The sequence below is a fragment of the Arachis duranensis genome, chromosome 9, assembly GCF_000817695.3.
Source record: "Arachis duranensis cultivar V14167 chromosome 9, aradu.V14167.gnm2.J7QH, whole genome shotgun sequence".
Lineage (NCBI taxonomy): Eukaryota > Viridiplantae > Streptophyta > Magnoliopsida > Fabales > Fabaceae > Arachis > Arachis duranensis.
In genome coordinates, this window is record NC_029780.3 from 18147731 (window position 1) to 18154726 (window position 6996).

Consider the following 6996-nt stretch of genomic DNA (forward strand, 5'->3'; position numbering starts at 1 on the left):
ATATTAGTATAATATAAAAAATAGATTTAAATAATATATTAAATATTAATTTGATATAATTATAATAAAAATATTTTCCTAAAATAATATAATCATACATTATTCATGAGCTAATTATAATACAATTAAATGTATAATATTATTCTATATTATTTATTTACTTTCATGATTTGATTTGATTGTTTTCTAGTTTATTTACTTACATAAATGATTAAAATATATAACATAACTATCGTAATTATTATAATTTTATGATATAATTATAATTAACATATTTTATCATAATTAAATATTAATTTGATATAATTATAATGAAAAATTTTTCCTAAAATAATATAATTATATATTATTTATGAGCTAATTATAATACAATTAAAGATATTATTATATCATAATGTCTACTTATTATATTAATATAATATCAAAAGATACATGTTTCATTATTTTTTATAGATAAAATCGGTTTTTATTGGCAACTAATTGCGTTTAGGTCAACGAAAACTATATGTTTAGGTAGAGATTTTTGTCAAATATAATGAAAATACAAATAAAGAAATAAAGGATAAAAATAAACTTAAATAATATATCTGGCACCACTTTATTTTATTAATTATTAAATTATTTAAAAATAGTACATCCACGAAAAATACTCATAATATATAAATTGAGACAATAATTCAAAATTTTCTAATTATAATTTAATCAATACTAATATTAAAACCAAATTACTTAAACAATATTGAATCTATTCTAGTTCTTAGTCACGTAAAATATAGAGTCATTCTCGGTCGATAACCAACTGAAATAACATCGTAAATATCAACATTTAGAATTCGTGCAAATTCAAACGATCCTCTTGTTAAATAAGTTCTTGTTAAATAAGCTTCATCATCCGCTATCCATGCAGTGCGGCAAGGTATAGAATTGCCACACCGAGAAACCAAACTAACCCTTATTCCTCTCAATGGCATTGCATGCATGCAAAAGAAAGCCGGTAATTTCTGAAAAAAATCACAATATGTTATAAAATTATTCTAATAATGAACAACTTAAAATAAGAAAATTTAAATATATTACCAATCGTTGAAATTGCATATCCAGTTTGTTACGAATTTAGCAAAACTGAACTTAAACTGAGAGAACTCAATCTCATTATGTGCTCCACTTTGAAGATTTTTGGGCAGACATAAAAAGCATAGAGGGGATGGAACTTGAACTTGCCCGATAAAATTCCGTGGATGCAATTCCTCAATCAAAAATCGAGCTCCTCCCAAGAAAGCTAACTTTAACCACATTCCATTAGGTTGGTCATAATAGGTGAGTAGATCCAACCATCTTTCGGTAAAGTAGAGATTATTGCCCCTTCTTTGAACGCTTACATCCATGTAGTTGGAACCTGAATCAGTGAAGACAACTCGATGAGGTATTTCATGAATGTGATGCATTGTAAACGATTGTGGTAAAAGACAATCGAACTGAAACATTAGACGATAAGAATAACTTAGAATAACAACAATTAATAAATTATTAAAAGAATAATATAATAGAATGAGTATATGAAAAATATTATAAAAAATTATAAATTGTACCTTAAAAGGATCAACTTCAATAAAAAAAAACGAAGAATACATTCTTATTCTATGAAGTAGTAAAAAAAATACTATATATAAAATTATGAGCTGACTCTCAAATTTAGATTCATGTACCACAGAAAAATACTATTTATAGACCTTAGTAAAACAAAAATAAATATGTAAATTACTTATTATTAAGGCAATTTTTTATTATGTACAGTAATTACACATTATAATTGATAAGTAGTTTAAAGTGCATTAACTATTGATTTGATATAATTATAATGAAGATATGTTCCTAAATTAGTATAATTATATATTATTCGTTAAATATTAATTATAAATATAATAATATAATTATAATAAAGGTATTTTTTATAAAATAATTTAGAATAGATGAAAAATTTCATTCGTTTTGGAGGGAAAACGGACTCACGAGAAATCGACACGTCACCCTTATTAGCTGGGAGAAAACCCAGTTTTAGTATATTAAGTAGATAAATTTGTAAAAATATGTATTTTAAGTTTTAAGTTTTAATTTTAATTTTATTTTTATATTTTTATTTAATTATGATTGGGTCAACCGGGTGAATCAATAATTCACCAGTTGACCCAGTGACTCAGTGACCTGATCGTATGACTGGATTAATTACCAATTCAGTTCTGATAACTATACTTTGTAGAACCATTATAAACAGAATGATTGAAAAAACTTAAAACATCACGGAGTTTGTTATTCTTATGTATTCTCTAAATATTTTTAGGGCTAATAACTTCTTTCTCATATCAATGCCATTCTAAAAATTGTTGCTTGGTATCAATGAATTTTCAACATCATATACAGAAATGATGATGATGATCATGACAAAATCAAATCACTTCCATAAAGTACCAAAATCTCTATTATTATCAAGGTTGCGAGAACCGGATCGGTCAATGAACTAATGAGGTGACTGGTTTATTAGTTTAATGGTTCGATCAGGGTTCAACTGGTTTAATGAAATATTAAATAAAGTTATTAAAAATTTAGTATATAATTTTAAATATTTAAATTCAATAATTTTAACAGAATAAAATTAAAAAAATTACAATTTCACCTAATAACATATTCATAATTTGTCCATAAAAGTTCATAAACAATTTTAAACATCAAAATTTATAACTAAAGTAGATCAAAATATACGTAAATCGACAAACATACAATATTATTAAGCCAACATGCAACCAAAAATTAACAAAAATCAGTAGTTCATCTTCAACATACAACAGAAAATCCATTAATAAAATTAACTCAAAATAAGAAAACAGCAACGGTAACACCCCGTTACCCTAACCCTTACCTCTAGTCATAAGGAAAAGAATAACAAAGTTCCACAACAGTTCTAAAGCTTATACATCAATAAATATAGAAGGAGATAATAATACTAGGAGCCCGATGAAGGAATAAAGTTCAAAATCACATAAAGCGGATTTACAAGCGCGAGGCGTCCACACATGATAACTAAAAGCGTAAAGGCACAGGATACAACATGAGACTTAATATAATAATAGTCAAAATAGATATACATAAGTGTAATAAACAAAAGAACTCTAGTCGTAGCTCGCGAAGTTTAGACCGACTAGTTACAACAGAAAAACACAGAGTCTTTGAGTTAAAATAGCTTATACAACTTATTTCTCAAGTAAGCCTCTAAAGCCATAAGGTCTAAAACAAAAAGGTGAGATAAAGTACTACAATAAAATAAAACAGAAATAAATCAGGAAGAAACCATACTCCTCTCTGTCACCATGTCTGCAATTTCACCGAGGTGAATTTCGACCTGCATCTGAAAATTAACAACAACATATGGTATGAGACCGGAGGTTCTCAGTATGGTAACAGTGTCCAATATGTAAGATGTAAGGCTCCGGGACGCTGAAGGCAATCCTAGAACTTTACATCGAATATCCATTCAAGCTTAGAATAAAATAAATAAATAAAGAACTTAAACCATAAACAGGGTTATCTAAACTTAGGAGAATTCTAATTAATACTAATCACACCACTGTATCCCACAGCCTTCGCCAACCTAACCTCCATGCAATCCCATCGCCACCGCCTACCTAACCTCCTCAATACCAGACAATCACAAATAATGCAAACAAGTAATACACAGGTAGTAATCATATATAACAAGTAATTCAAGAAGCAAGTAGGAATATCACACAACTAGACAAACCCAAGTAATCAAAGCAAATAAGAACATAAGAAATGCATATGATGAATGCCTGTCCTATTAGCTCGTGATATCACTTGTCGGTCCGTAAATGCCAACCCGACACATTCTTCCGGATGTAGCCTTTTCTGCCACGCCAGAGATATAGTGCCCTGCACACTCCTGCAGTAGGGAGTCTACTACGCCAAGGATATAGGCCCTGCACACTTCATGCAGCAGAGAAGGAAACAACAACAACTACTCATGAAGCAGAGTAATCTGCTACGCCGGAGATATAGGCTCCGCACACTCTCAACAATAACTACTCATGTAGCAGAGAAATCTGCTACGCCGGAGATATAAGCTACGCACACTCTCATATAATTCAATAATTTCATCATTCCTTTCTGAGTTCTCAACTCATTATAACCATTCCATCACCAGTTTTCACTTTTCAAATTCATCATAAGCATTCTCTTTTCTCAATAATCTCTTCAATCATACACTTCACAACTCAACATTCACCAATTCAAACTAGAAAATACACAAACCTTCCATACCTATGTCACCAGCTCTAAACTCATAACTAAAAATACCCTTTTTTATTCCTTTATTATTTTATCCCTTGACTCAAGACCTTAAAACTGGCAAAAAGATTTTAAACAAGTATTACAGAAGTTTACAAGCTTGCCGGAAAGGTTAAACAGTTGAAAACAAGGTTTCGATTGAAAAACAGGACAGTGTGCGTACGCACAGGGATGTGTGCACGCACGCCCAGAAAAATTTTCAAGATGTGTGCGTACGCATAGAGGTGTACGTACACACAGGTGGTAAAATCTCAACTCTGTTCATCTGCGCAAGGCGTGCGAACGCCCTTAACAGAGTGCACCTTCCAACGTGTGCGTGCACACAGCTTGCAAAACTTCATTGGTTGTGTGCATGCACAGAGCGTGCTAGTGCTCCCAACTGCACCCATATCCCCGTGTGTACACGCACAAGAGTGTGCGTGCGCACACAAAACAAAAATCACAAATTCTGCAGCATTCACAAAATTCAGATTTCGGACACCAACTTTCAACGATCATATCTTTCTCTACAAAATTCAGATTTCTACAAAATTGATACCGCTTTAAAGCTCTTTGAATTGTCTTTATTTTGATACAAAAATCATTCAATTTCAAAAACCGTAGCGCAAGATATGATCTGTCAAAATTCACCAAAAATCTATTTTCGCCAAAAATCTCTAAACCTCAATTTTACCAAAACTCCTAATTCAAAACCAAACTAATCACAACCCAAATAATACCAAAACAACATAAAAGTCCATACCCTTCCTCTCCCAACTCAACCATCCATCCCTCAAAATCCTTAATCATCAACACCCAAAACCATCATAAACACTCATAATCATCATCAACCAACAACAACATCAACAACCACTACAAATCCTCATCAATTTCAATAACCATCACCAAACAATATCTAACATTAACCAAATCCATCTAAATGTTTATTCCTCACATTATCCTCATAAGACTCGCATCCTTTACCAATTGTCATCAAAATCAATCTTCCTACTCCTCATCAATTAACCTCAACATTAGCAATCATTACCAACATTCATATTACCACAATCAACATACACACTCATCAACATCAACCAACATTATAATATATCATTAACACCAATAACCCTCATACCCCTTATCAACCTCCCACTCATCATCAATATCATCAAACCCTCATCAACAACAATAAATCACAACATTCATCATCCACCTCCATACAACTTGTCATCAAACATCAAATTTACATACAATTAAACATACACCCAAATATCCAATCCTATCTTAAGGTCAACTAGCCTAAATATCCAGAAATATTACATATTACATAAAGGAAACCGAAACCATACCTTGGCCGATTCCCAATATGCGCAAACATCAAAAGCTTGGCTCCAACAAGCTTCCATCAAGCTCCAAACCACCAAAGCCAAACCAAAAGCCACAACCAACTCTAAAAACAAGCTTCATACATACAAAATAACCATGCATTAACAACTAAAGCTCACACTATACTAAACCACAAAGATATAGAGGTTCCTTACCTTATCCAACGGTGATTGGGACAAAGCGTGACAATTATCCGCTACTAGAGATCACCTAAACAAGCAAAATCACAAAATCTACTCAAAAATCAAACCCAAAAATGCAGAAACTCTAGCTGGAAACTGGAGCTTGAATTTCAAAATCTTACCAGAAAAACTTAGATAGAAATGAAGAGCTCATCGAGAGCTTCGCATGGCCACGAACGGCTTGTCAATCGGAGTTCCGTAGCTTAAGTTATGGCTCCCGGAAGGTGATGATGAATAGTTACAACACCTCTTCTCCTCTCTTCTCTCAAACCGCGCCTCTCCCTCTCTCTTTGTGATGGAAAATGAGTTCAAAGCTCATTAGTTAGGGCATATATGTGTTGGACTTGGGCCCACTTGGGCCTGGCCCAACCCGCTAAGTAATTTTAGTTCGTTTGGCCCACTTTGGGTCAAAATCTTTAACATTAGTGCCCAGTTTTTAATTCTAAATTATTTTTGTCCTTTCAAAACAACAAATCAATTTTTAAAATCTTATTTTCCAAAAAATACGTGGTACTGGACAGACTAGAGCCGGTACTGCCAGCTTAAGCACCAGTACGCATTTTTACAAAAAATTTTCGAAAAAGATACATTTTCCAACTCAGAAAAATTCATTGAAATCAAATTTCACCTTTATATTTTCAAATTAAAACTTTTAAATTTTGAATCTACTCCGAGCACTTACAGCAATAATATTATTTCAGAGAATCAACAACAACATTATTTCAAACAAGGTTTTGAAACCCCCTTTGAGATTCTTGGACAGCACTATCTAATAACCCAGCATACATCTAAGAATTAACAAAATAAGTAGTTCTATCTTCAACATACAACAAAAAAATCATTAATAAAATTAACTCACAATATCAAAAAATAAAAAATAGCAAAATTATTTCAAACAAGGTTCAGAAAACTCATTTGAGATTCTTGGACAACACTATCTTGTGGCTGTTGATCATTGATGAGCGGATAATTTATACGCTTTTTGGCATTGTTTTTAGTATGTTTTTAGTATATTTTAGTTAGTTTTTAGTATACTTTTAGTAGTTTTTAGTTAAAATTCACTTTTCTGGACTTTACTATGAGTTTGTGTGTT